At 39.3% G+C, this 13,845-nt stretch overlaps 1 protein-coding gene across 1 annotated transcript in view; it reads right to left on the bottom strand.

Moving 5' to 3' along the window:
• Window positions 1-687: 687 nt before the first annotated feature.
• Window positions 688-13,845, bottom strand: part of SCCPDH (saccharopine dehydrogenase (putative)) — a 74,560-nt gene continuing 61,402 nt past the window's right edge. Inside the window, exons 10-12 of the mRNA XM_037822666.1 lie at window positions 3,741-3,852; window positions 2,419-2,500; window positions 688-1,350 (exon numbers count right to left, since the gene is read on the bottom strand). The gene's annotated coding sequence lies outside the window, so the exon portion shown is untranslated. The remainder of the gene's footprint in view (window positions 1,351-2,418; window positions 2,501-3,740; window positions 3,853-13,845) is intronic.

Here is a 13,845-nt window from a genome sequence, read left to right as displayed (position 1 = left end):
GGATCCACTGGGGAACCTACTGTTGTTTTGTAATTCTGACATACAGCTAGTCATGAGATCTGTTGTGCCTGTCTTCCTAATTTTAGAGATGATAAAACCTTTTCTAAGGACCCACAAGTTAGGGTACAGTTGAGACCAATCCTTATCTCCTGATGACTAGGTCGTGACCTCTGTACTACCAGGCAGGGGTAGAGGAAGCAAAGTTAGAATGAATAGCACTACCTCCAAGAAAATCCCTCTTCAAATTAAATACCCTCTTTCTCTATATAGGCAGCATAGAGAGGTCTCCCCACACAAATGTATTCTTATGTATGTTATGCTTCTTATTTTAGAGTGGAAATTCCATGAAGGTAAGGGGCTGTCTTCTTTACATAATGAACAGCACAGAACACTATGTATATGCTTTTGTTGCATTTGCAAAAGCAAAAGTCCTTTTGTCTTATTTTAGGGCTTTGTCTAATTTTAGGACTTAGTGGAAAACCTAGTTAAAATACAAAAGTAAATTAGAGAAAAGTTTTTTTTAGGCAATGAAAATCAATAGAAATGCATATGCTGTACTCTTAAAGTACAAATTACAGAAAGAAAGAATGACCAGCCCAATTATTAGCAGTAAACAGGTCAAACCACTTATAAGCACATTTCTACCACTACTGAAATATCTAGGTAAGTCCATACCCAAAACCACCATTCAACTGACAATCCTTTATTATTTAACTTACGTAGCAGTCCGAAATCAGTCAGTGTAGACAGGTGAAAAACTTGGCCAAGATGCCAAAAAGTACAGTTTCGTTTAGCAAAGACCCACACGACATGTAGAGAAACTCACTGGTTTCCATTTTAATGTGATTCCATTCAACATCATGACAAGGAAAGTAGCAGTTACTGCCCTCAACAAATGCCAGCCCAGGGTACCCTCATTGAGGAATTGCTGTTAGCAACGCAGACAGGGATACTTACTCTACCATCTGATCTGCCAGCTCATTTATAAAAACTTATCATTAATTCTTCAATGAAAAAGTAAGTCAAATATTAGCTCTCTCTCCAAAGCAATAAAATCACAAGATCAGCTGCGATTTGAGTTAGGGTAAGCTATTATATATTAAATGTCCTGCTTTTAATTTGTAGCTATTTCAGATTTCACAATCTTTTCCACATATAGTCAGGCAGGATTATAGAAGAATTTCAAATATCAAATACAGAAGCTGCTAATTCATGCGTTTTATGACTGGTTAATTCTTCAAATTTTAGACTTCAGAACTGCTAATAACACTAAATTCAATGCCACGTTCGTTGAGTCTGTCAGTCAACTTCGTTCTGGAGAAGACTGCTGCAGGTGTGAAGACCCCACCCCTGTAAAACAACAAGATAAAACAGTGCACATGACCAATCTCTAGCCCTTTTCTCTGGTATGACCTGCTATCAGACTAGTTATCAAATCACCTCAGAATTTATGAAAACCTGATTCTTGATTCTGTCATGGACTACTTTTGGTTCCATTCCTAAAGTGAGCTGTATGAGTAGGTAGCTATATTCAGGAGAAACCAGTGCCACAACCAATGCCAGCTAGGTTGGTTTGGTTCCTAGAAAGACTGATTTCCACCAATCCTAGTACATTAGAGGGGCATACTGTCATCAATCCAAATAACTGCTGCTGTTCATAATGAGAACCCTCATACATAGGAGGATTAAATAATGATCTGAATGAAATAAACTTAGGAAATCAATTATTATAAAAGTATAAACAGGACTTTGCATGAAAACAAAGTTTCTTTAAATGTAATAGCTAACATTTTTAAAATGTCAAATATTTTCAAAGGTTAGACAGATATCTGAAGAAAATTTAATTAGGTTTTATTATATAAAACTTTTATTTTTATTAACCTTATATCATTTTAGGCCATGCCTAATGTATTTATTTCTAAACCTGTAAGTCTATATTTCTTTGTAAGATTGGCCTAGTTTTATGTTGACGGCTAAATACTCCATTAAGATAGTCCGTTAGATAATTATCTAGTCAGGATCCCATAATTCAATTTACTCTTGGGTGTCAAGCTCCCACTGCCACCTGAGTATCATTCAGCACTAAGAGACACCTATTAATCTCAAGTGACTACTATTTAACAATAAGGACCTATTTTTCAGTGGCTGTCTCTGAATCTGAGCAATTTTTAAGCAAGTAAAGCCAATTTATGTGGCTTAAACTTTTCGGCTTCCTTTCATTTACCTCAGCATTTTTCCCCAATATTGTTAGAGAATTGTCCAACTCATACTTTTAATTTACACTATATCTTTGGATCAAATGAACAATAAATGCTTATGTGCAGATATAAAGCCTGAAAATCAAATCAGAGTAAGCTAAAATATAATATAAATAGAAGAAAACCTATTCTAATTAGAGCAGAAGAAAAACACACTTACACCTTAGGAAGATCAGAGGCATCATTCAGAAGCGTCATGGCTGCCTGCACCATAGCTATGGAGGTAGCTACATAGGCAACCTCTGCAAAAGAGTCAACCAAGAAGAGAGAAAATATTTATGAAGTTCGCATTCATTGACACCCAAAAATCAAATGGTAGATTTTATATCTAATTCTAGGTACACAGAATTTTACAATATATGCTCTAGTCAATCAATAACAAATAGCACTACTTAGTGTTAGGAACTGTATTAACTGCTTGAAATCTATAACTTCATTTAATTCTGACAATTATATGAGGTACTATTTTATCTGTAAAACAGATGGGGCACAGAGAGATTAAGTGACTTGCTTCAAAAACTCACGAAGTCAGAAAGTGGCTGAGCCAGAATCATACCTAGGCAGCCAGCTCCAAGGTCCATGCTCTTAACCTCCTGCTCTGCACCACCTTCCTGACAGTAAGGGAAGCCAACAATCCTAGGTTTTCTGTTTCTCTAATACACTAAACTGATCTGCATGCACATATTTCACTTAAAAAACATCTCTTTAATTTCTTAACGAAAAACGACTGACTGACAAACCTTAGTAACTTTAGAAGTCTATAAGCAAGTGAGACAGCAGTGTTATATATCGGTCAAATAATAACTTAAAAAGCCAGTTGGGAATTGGAAAAGAAGACAAGATGTAAAGATACAACTGCCCTCTGGCTTGATCAAAATTGCAAAACAGACCCCCTGCAATATATCAGAGATGATGGAAATTTATAATATGCTATAATTCACAAGTGGGACTGTCTATACAGTTCTCTAAAACTTTACAGTAAAGGTTCTTGAACTGCTGGGGGAATTACATCCCTTTAACAATCTATGAAAAGCCATTACCCTCCTCAGAAAAATGCACATGTGCACACACATTTTACAATTTCAAGGGTGTTCACCGAGTCCAAAGAAACTTTAGACAACAGACATGCCTTACAATTACATTGCTTTAAAGTGGCTCTTGATTATGAGAATAAAGCAGTTAGGCATTAACCATCCCCTATTCTTATTAACACTAATTAAAATTTGCCATTCTGAATTATTGAGTCATACTGAAAAAGAAAACCAGAGGAAAGGATACACTGATAAAAAACAATTATACTAATAATTTCACTCCTTCCTCTTATAAAATATATAATTTTAAATAATTATATATGCATAAATTTAAATAGTTACCTAAATTATTTGTGCAAATGTATTCCTAAAACAATTAAGCTTTAAATAGAATATATTGTAGAACTGTTCTGTAACTTATGATAATGTAAAACTCCCAGAAGCAAAATACCTGGTCCTTTCACCTGAGTACAGATTCTAATATTGGGTTTGCTCTTATCAGTACAAAGGCCTTGGCTATATCCTTGACCAAAGAACATCATTGTAAATGATGAGGCATCAATCTGTGAAAGAGAATACAAAGGGCTCATTTAATATGTCATTTCCTTTCTGAACACAATAAATCTGTCATTCTATACCTCGTATGAAGCATTTTCAATAGATAAAAATATCAATCTTCTGACAGAACATCCTGTTATCCTTTAATCTTGGGGAAAAATTAATTCTTTGAAAATATACATTTTGATGACTGGTGTGATGCTGCAGGGAAGGGGAAGGAAGTAGTGAGGGATAGGGATGTATAAAGATGGTTCTTAGGTGATGGCTTAAAGAAGGACAGCACCATTAAAATACACAGTTTAAAAAGAAATGCTGGATGCAGTTTTTATTTGGGTAGGAAAAATGGAAAATGGTAGTCTGCTTTTAGACATTTCATTTGAGATAATGAGACAAAAGTAGCAAGGAATGTAAATATGGGCCTGGGGCACAGATACATAATTGCTCCACTTACAGATAAAAAAATTCGATTAAAAAATTAAATTCTAGAGTACCTATCTTAATATCTTTCACAAGCACTAAAATTAAAAATAAGGTAATAAAGAATTCAGTTGTGGTCAACAAATTTTTTTAAGTATCAACTAAGTGTACATACTGTGCTATGCCCCAAGACACAAATAAAACAGAGATATGTAAACATATATATTAAAAAAAACACATATATGTACGTAAATAATATGAAATATGAACTAGAAGATACAGGAAGAGGACATTATTAAATCTACTGGAAAGGAGAACAGGGTTTTGCAATGAGAGTACACACACACACACACATGCGCGCGCACACATTTTAATAGCAGTCCATTACAAAGCAAATAGGGTGGGTATCAGAAAGGAGAAAACATTAATAATTAAAGAACAAGAAAGGATAGAGTAAAATGATGTATCACAGTTTAATAATGCTAGAATACACAACTTCAGAGGAACAGGGGCTGGAGCTAGTGTTTCAGAGGTTGGGAAAATTTCAGACACAAATGGCAGCCCTTCCGAAGCCCTTCCCAGCTTGGGGCGCATATTCTAACTCGTCATAACCCTCTTTCAGGCTAGGCACATGTTGGAGATTGAATCATGTTCCCCACAAAAGGCATGTTCGGGCCCCTATTGCTACTCCTGTGGGTGTGAACCCATTTGTAAAGAGGACCTTTGAAGATGTTTTTGGTTAAGGTGCCTGTGCTGGTTTGAATGTATTATGTCCCCCAGAATAAGCCATATTCTTTGATGCAATCTTGTGGGAGCAGACATATTAGTGGGGATTAAGTTGGAATGTTTGGATTAGGTTGTTTGCATGGAAATGCACCCCACCCAACTGTAGCTGATAACTCTGATAAGATATTTCCATGGATGCATGGCCCCACCCATTCAGGGCGGGCCTTGATCAGTGGAGCCATATAAATGAGCTGATGAGCAGATGGAACTCAGTGCAGCTGAGACTGAACTTTTGAAGAGGAGCTACAGCCAAGAGGGACACTTTGAAGAAAGCACAGGAGCTGCAGATGAGGGACAGTTTGAAGACAGCCGTTGAAAGCAGACTCTTGCTCCAGAGAAGCTGAGAGAGGACAAACGCCCCAAGAGCAACTGAGTCATGTTTTGAAGAAGAGCTGTGGCCTAGAAAGGAACATCCTGGGAAAAAGCCATTTTGAAACCAGAACTTTGGAGCAGATGCCAGGTACATGTCTTCCCAGCTAAAAGAGGTTTTCCGGACACCACTGGCCATCCTCCAGTGAAGGTACCTGATTGCTGATGTGTGTTACCTTGGACATTTTATGGCCTTAAGACTATAACTGTGTAACCAAATAAACCCTCTTTTATAAAAGCCAATCGATCTCTGCTGTTTTGCATCCCAGAAGCATTAGCAAACTAGAACAGTGCCCAAACTGAGTGAGGGTGGGCCTTAATCCAGTATTGCTCAAGTCCTTATAAACAAAAGAAACTGGACAGTGAAGAAAAAGCCATAGGGAGGAACAAGAAGCTGGAAGTCAAGAGAACCTGTAAGAGAATACAGAAGATGACATGTGCAATGCCATGTGTGATAGTTAATTTCATGTGTCAAAATGGGTAGGTTAGGTTTGATCAAGCAAGCACCATCCTGTTTGTTACTGTGAGGGTATTTTGTGGATTTAAATCATTAGTTGGTTGATTGTATCTGTTCTAGTTTGCTAATGCTGCCAGAATGCAAAACACCAGAAATGGATTGGCTTTTATAAAGGGGGTTTATTTTGTTACACAGTTACAGTCTTAAGGCCATAAAGTGTACAAGGTAAGTCATCAACAATCGGTACCTTCACTGGAGGATGGCCAATGGTGTCTGGAAAACCTCTGTTAGCTGGGAAGCCACATGACTGGCATCTGCTCCAAAGTTCCGGTTTCAAAATGGCTTTCTCCGAGGATGCTCCTCTCTAGGCTGAAGTTCCTCAAAAATGTCACTCTTAGTTGCTCTTGGGGTGTTTTTCCTCTCTTAGCTTCTCCGCAGCAAGTCTGCTTTCAACAGCTGTCTTCAAACTGTCTCTCATCGGTAGCTACTCTCTCAGCTTCTGTGCATTCTTCAAAGTGTCCCTCTTGGCTGTAGCTTCTATTCAAAATGTCACTGAGTTGCTCTTCAAAATGTCACTCACAGCTGCACTGAGTTCCTTCTGTTTGTGAGCTCATTTATATGGCCCTAGTGATTTAACTTAGACCCACACTGAATGGGTGGGGTAACACCTCCATGGAAATTATCCAACCAAAGTGATCACCCACAGTTCGGTGGGTCATAGCTCCGTGGAAACATCCAAGCAAAAAGTTACACCCTAATCAAAAAGATTAATCAATCTGCCCCACAAGACTGCATCAAAGATAACGGCATTTGGGGGACATAATGCATCCAAACCAGCATAGTATCTACGGCTGACTAAATCGGACCACATACATCATGGTAAAGGCAGCATTTTTTTCTTACAAAAATAAATCCAAGGAAGTCATCAGAAGCTGGAAGAGAAAGGAGAACCCACCACCATGTGACACAAAATCCAGAAATCACTGGCTGCCAATACCAGAATGTTACAGACTTTGGGGGAGAAAGCATCGACTTGCTGACACTGTGATTTTGGACTTCACAAAGCCTCAAATCTGTGAGCCCAGGGATGCCTATGTTTTGAATGAGAATCATAGATGAACCTATGTTTAAGGCCTGACTAAACTGCCTGGCATTCCAGAACCTGTGTCACATGGGATGAAAACAGTGGAGGTTTGTGGTTGGAAATCTTTCAAAGGTGACAACATACCAATGACTTAATATGATCTAGGACTGTGATGAATGAAGCTGCTGTGGAACAACTCCACTGGTTAAAAAAAAAAAAAAAGTGAGACTTCTGGGAAGACAGCGGATTGGCAGAGGCAGAGCAAAATTCTCCTCCGTGAAAAACACACTAGATAGAGGAAAGAAAGCGCTCCAGAACAGCAGTTTCAAGGTGCCACCAGTCAAGCAGAGACTTCTACACCACATAGTGAGGACCCAGCTGAAGAGGCCAAAAGACTGCACCTAGGACAGATAAGTGTTTGGCCCAAAATGCTGCCAGGGCCAGGCAGTTGGAGCCAGCAGACGAACACAGAAGGGGGAAGCTTTCCACGCCCCATGCACCCATCTCAGCAGTTGGCTGAACAGATGACCTTTCCCAACCCCTTGGCTGAGCTCCCCCGAAGGAACTCAGGATTTGGCGGTCTTATGACCACACTCACTCTTCCTCCATGGAAGCCCACTGTGTACCCAGCTGAGAGGAAAGGGCACCACACAGAAGTGACAGAAGCCGCCCCCCAACCCCCAACCCCAGGGCCTTGCAGGTGCACAGCGGACAATAACTGCAGTTCATTTGAGCTGGAAGGTGAGATGGACAGCTCCGAAGCCCCAGAGTAGTCCACCGGCAGCCCTGGGAATTGCCGGGACCATCGTGCCCTGGAGTGGACTGCCTACCCAACTAGGTAGGACCAACTCCTCTCCCATGGGGCAGGCAGATCCAGTGCACAAGGAAAATTGGTGCACTGATTGGATTTCCACCTGGTTTGGACCCCACTCAGTGCATAGACGAAGTTGGGGGAAAACTAGCTTGAAGGTAAGAAGTGGCTCAAGAACACCATCTGCTGAAAGGACAGGGAAAATGCACCCCACCATGCTGTAGCTCTGCCTAATTACAGATAAATGTTCAAATAATCCTGCAAATCCTAAAATAAACTTGTCAAGATAAGCAAATGACATAAGGACAACAGAAAATTATAAAGCCTATGAAGAAATGAGAAGATATGGACAACCCAAATGACTAAATTAAAAAGCCAAAGTAGACACAGAACTTGGAACAATTAATCAAAGAAGTAAACACAAACCTACAAAACAACTTCAAAGAGATGGCTAAAGACATAAAGGGCATCAAGAAGACCCTGGAAGAGCATAAAGAAGAATTTGGAAGATTAAATTAAAAAAGTCACAGATCTTATAGAAATAAAAGATACTGCTGATCAAATTAAAAATATACTTGAGACACACAACAGCACATTTCAGCAGGCAGAAGAAAGAATTAGCAAACTAGAGGACAAGCTAATGGAGTAAGAAAGCACCTAAGAACAAATAGTGAAAAAAAATCTAAATATTTGAAATGGATCTCAGGGAAATGATGGACAATATGAAGCATACAAATGTAAGAATTACTGGTGTTCCAGAAGGAGAAGAGAAAAAGGCAAGGAAGAGTATTCAAAGACATTGTTGGGAAAAACTTCCCAATCCTTCTAAAAGACATATACAAATTAAAGATGCCCAATGAACTCCATACAGAATAAATCCAAATAAACCCACTCCGAGACATATTCTGATCAGATCATCAAATGCTGAAGAGAAGAAAAAAGTTCTGAAAGCAGCAAGAGAGAAGCGATTCACCACATACAAGGGAAACATAAGACTAAGTACTGACTACTCAACAGGAACCATGGAGGTGAGAAGACAGTGGTATAATCACATATTTAAAATTCAAAAAGAGAAAAATAGCCAGCCAGGAATTCTTTATCCAGCAAAGCCCTCCTTCAAAATTGAGGGAGAGCTTAAAATTTTCACAAACAAATGCTGAGATAATTTGTTAACACGTGTCCTGTCCTGCAAGAAATACTAAAGATACCTACCAGCTGAGACAAAAATGAAAAAAGAAAGAGGCCTGGAGAACACAGAAGTGAAGAGTATTAATAAGGGTAACTTAAAGGAAATAAAGGGAGGGAAAAATACATCTGACAACTAAAAACCAAAGGATAAGACGGCTGATTAAAGAACTACCTTCACAGTAATAACACTGAATGTGAATGGATTAGATTCCCTTATTAATAGATATAAATTGGCAGAATGAATTAAATGGTATGAACCATCAATATGCTGTTTACAAGAGACTCATCTTAGACCCAACAACACAAAGATATTGAAAGTGAAAGGATGGTAAAAAATATTCCACAGAAGTTACAAAGGACAATATATACTAATAAAAGGGACAGTTCACTAAGAAGAAATAACAATCATAAAAAATGTTAATGCACCCAATCAAGGTGCTCCAAAGCACATGAGACAAACACTGGCAAAACTGAAGGAAGCTGGAACTTCAGGTGTCTCTATGACACCTGAGACTCAGAGACAGAGTTCTATAGCTATGAATGTCAGCATTACCCCATACAGCAAATGTTAAAGAAGCTGCAAAAGATCAGACTTTAGATATATGAACAAAATGGATGTGGTTAGGACTAGGGTAAACCAGACTAAAGGGAAAAGGATGATATTGACTATGTTGTAAAACTTCGGCTTCTGTGTGAGACCAAAGGAAGAGAGCTTTTATTTGGTGGAAAATCTATATTTCTGTAGCATGCTATATAATGTAACTTGTATGGTCACTTTAGTCAAACAAATAATTACATGGAACCTTGAATGGGGGGGAGATCTGGTTGGTTTGTACAGGTTAGCATGAAACTCCGATACATCCCAGAGTAATTTGGGCAGAGAATAAAAAGTATTTGCAAAGCCCCTTTGAGGGACTGGGGAAAAACTGGAAATATTCAACTTCCCCACCTGGGGAATTCCTGATATTCTCGCACGTACTGGGGACTACCATTGTAGTAGGCCAATCCCTCAATCTTGGGGCTTCCCTTTATGAAGCCTGTTACTGCAAAGGAGAGGGTTAAGTGTATCAGTTTGTATATATTATGTCCCCTAGAAAAGGCCATGTTCTTTGATGCAATGTTGTGGGGGCAGATGTATTAGTGTTGCTTAGTTTGGAATTCTTTGATTGAATGTTTCCATGGAGATGTGACTCAATCAACTGTGAGTGAAATGTTGAATAATTTCCATGGATGTGTTACCCTGCCCATTCTGGTGGGTGTTAATTAAATCACTGGAGCCATATAAAAGAGGTGACAAACAGAAGGAACTCAGAACAGCTATGAGTGACATTTTGGAGAGCAACTGAGAGAGACATTTTGGAAACAGCTATCCCCAACGTGGGACATGACCCCCAGGGATGAGCCTAGAGCTGGCGTTGTGGGATTGAGAAAGTCTTCGTGACCAAAAGGGGAAGAAAAATGAAACAAAATAAAGTTTCAGTGGCTGAGACATTTCAAACGGATTCGACAGGTCATTCTGGAGGTTATTCTTATGCATTTTACAGATTTACCATTTTATTTATTAGTATATTAGAATAGCTAGAAGGAAATTCCTAAAACTGTTGAACTGCAATCCAGTATCCTTGATTCTTGAAGACAATTGTATAACTATATAGCTTACATGGTATGACTTTGTGATTGTGAAAACCTTGTGGCCCACGCTCCCTTTATACAATGTAGGGACAGATGAGTAGAAAAAAGAGGATGAAAAAAGTAAATGAATAATATACTTTTAAAAGGGAAAAGGAGTATGAGATGTTTTGGGTGTTTTTACTTTTATTTTTTTTTATTTTTATTTCTTGGAGTAATGAAAATGTTCAAAAAATTGATTATGGTAATGAATGCACAACTATATAAAGATACTGTGAACTGACTGTACATTTTGGATGACTTTATGATATGTGACTATATCTCAATAAAACTGCATTAAAAAAACTGAAAGAAGCAAGAGATGTTTCTACAATGATCATGGGAGACTTCAGTAAACACTCTTCTATAGACTGAACAACTAGACAGAGGACCAATAAGGAAACTGAGAACATAAACAATGTGATAAACAAATTAGACTTAACAGACATATACAGAGCATTACATCCCAAATTACCAGGATATACATTCTTCTCTAGTGCTCATGGAACATTCCCTAGGATAGATCAAATGCTGGGGCATAAAACAAGCCTCAATACATTTAAAAAGGTTAATATTGTTCCAAGCACATTCTCTGACCACAATGGAATAAAACTAGAAGTCAATAACCATCAAAGATCCAGAACATTCACAAATATGTGGAGGTTAAACAACACATTCCTAAATAATCAATGGGTCAAAGAAGAAATTGCAAGAAAAATTGCTAAATATCCGGAGATGAATGAAAATGAGAACACAAAATATCAAAACCTATGGGATGCAGTGAAGACAGTGCTGAGGGGGAAAATTATAGCTCTCAATGCATACATTAGAAAGGAAGAAAGAGCTAAAATCAAAGAACTAGCAGAACAACTTAAGAAGCTAGAGAATGATCAGTAAACTAAACCTAAAGCAAGCAGAAGAAAAGAATTAACAATGATTAAAGCAGAAATAAATGATATGAAGAACAACAACAACAACAAAAAACAATAGAATAAATAAAACCGAAAGTTGGTTCTTTGAGAAGATCAACACATTGACAAACCCTTAGCTAGACAAATAAACAAAATCATAAATGAGTGCGTGACATTACTGTGGATCCTGAAGAAATTTTAAAAAATCATAAGAGGATACTATGAACAACTGTATGGCAACAAACCAGAGAACTCAGAGGAAATGAATAATTTCCTGGAAACACATGAACAGCCTAGACCAACCAGAAAAGAAACAGAGAAGACCTCAACAAACCAATTAAAAGTAAAGAGATCCAACCAGTCATCAAATAGCTTCCTACAAATAAAAGCCCAAGTCCAAATGGCTTCACACAGGAATTTTAACAAACTTTCCATAAAGAGCTGACACCATTCCTGCTCAAACTCTTTCAAAAAACTGAAGAAAATGGAACATTACCTTCATTTTATGAAGCTAACATCACTCTAATACCCACACCAGATAAAGATACTACAATAAAGAAAAACTACAAGCCAATATACCTGATGAATATAGACGCAAAAATTCTCAAAAAATTACTTGCAAATCAAATCCAAATATACATTAAAAAAACATGCACTGGGAGGCGGGGCAAGATGGCGGACTGGTGACCTGTATGTTTTAGTTACTCCTCCAGGAAAGTAGGTAGAAAGCCAGGAACTGCGTGGACTGGACACCACAGAGCAATCGGACTTTGGGCATACTTCATACAACACTCATGAAAACGTCGGACTGCTGAGATCAGCGAAATCTGTAAGTTTTTGTGGCCAGGGGACCCACACCCCTCCCTGCCAGGCTCAGTCCCGTGGAAGGAGGGGCTGTCAGCTCCGGCAAGGAGAAGGGAGAACTGCAGTGGCAGCCCTTATCAGAAACTCATTCTACTGATCCAAACTCCAACCATAGATAGACTGAGACCAGACACCAGAGAATCTGAGAGCAGCCAGCCCAGCAGAGAGGAGACAGGCATAGAAAAAAACAACACAGAAAACTCTAAAATAAAAGCAGAGGATTTTTGGAGTTCTGGTGAACATAGAAAGGGGAAGGGCAGAGCACAGGCCCTGAGGCTCATATGCAAATCCCGAAGAAAAGATGATCTCTCTGCCCTGTGGACCTTTCCTTAATGGCCCTAATTGCTTTGTCTCTTAGCATTTCAATAACCCATTAGATCTCTGAGGAGGGTCCTTTATTTTTATTTATTTATTTATTTATTTTTAATCCTTTTTTCTTTTTCTAAAACAATTACTCTAAGAAGCCCAATACAGAAAGCTTCAATGACTTGCAGTTTGGGCAGGTCAAGACAAGAGCAGAACTAAGAGAGCTCTGAGACAAAAGACAATAATCCAGTGGCTGAGAAAATTCACTAAACACCACAACTTCCCAAGAAAAGGGGGGTGTCTGCTCACAGCCATCATCTTGGTGGACAGGAAACACTCCTACCCATCGCCAGCCCCATAGCCCAGAGCTGCCCCAGACAACCCAGTGTGACGGAAGTGCTTCAAATAACAGGCACACACCACAAAACTGGGCGTGGATATTAGCCTTCCCTGCAACCTCAGCTGACTGTCCCAGAGTTGGGAAGGTGGAGCAGTGTGAATTAACAAAGCCCCATTCAGCCATCATTTCAGCAGACTGGGAGCCTCCCTACACAGCCCAGCACTGCCCTGGGGGGACGGCACTCACCTGTGACATAGCACAGTCACCCTTCAACAGAGGACCAGGGGGTGCACGGCCTGGAAGAGGGGCCCACTTGCAAGTCTCAGGAGCCATATGCCAATACCAAGGACTTGTGGGTCAGTGGCAGAGACAAACTGTGGCAGGACTGAACAGAAGGATTAGACTATTGCAGCAGCTTTAAAACTCTAGGATCACCAGGGAGATTTGATTGTTAGAGCCACCCCCCCTCCCTGACTGCCCAGAAACACGCCCCATATACAGGGCGGGCAACACCAACTACACACGCAAGCTTGGTACACAAATTGGACCCCACAAGACTCACTCCCCCACTCACCACAAAGGCTAAGCAGGGGAGAACTGGCTTGTGGAGAACAGGTGGCTCGTGGACGCCACCTGCTGGTTAGTTAGAAAAAGTGTACTCCACGAAGCTGTAGATCTCATAAATTAGAGATAAGGACTTCAATTGGTCTACAAATCCTAAAAGAACCCTATCAAGTTCAGCAAATGCCACGAGGCCAAAAACAACAGAAAATTATAAAGCATATGAAAAAACCAGA

Source organism: Choloepus didactylus, chromosome 2 (genome assembly GCF_015220235.1).
Source record: "Choloepus didactylus isolate mChoDid1 chromosome 2, mChoDid1.pri, whole genome shotgun sequence".
Taxonomy (NCBI): Eukaryota; Metazoa; Chordata; class Mammalia; order Pilosa; family Megalonychidae; genus Choloepus; species Choloepus didactylus.
The sequence above is the reverse complement of the archived record's forward strand: the minus strand, read 5'-3'. Positions and strand labels throughout refer to the sequence as shown.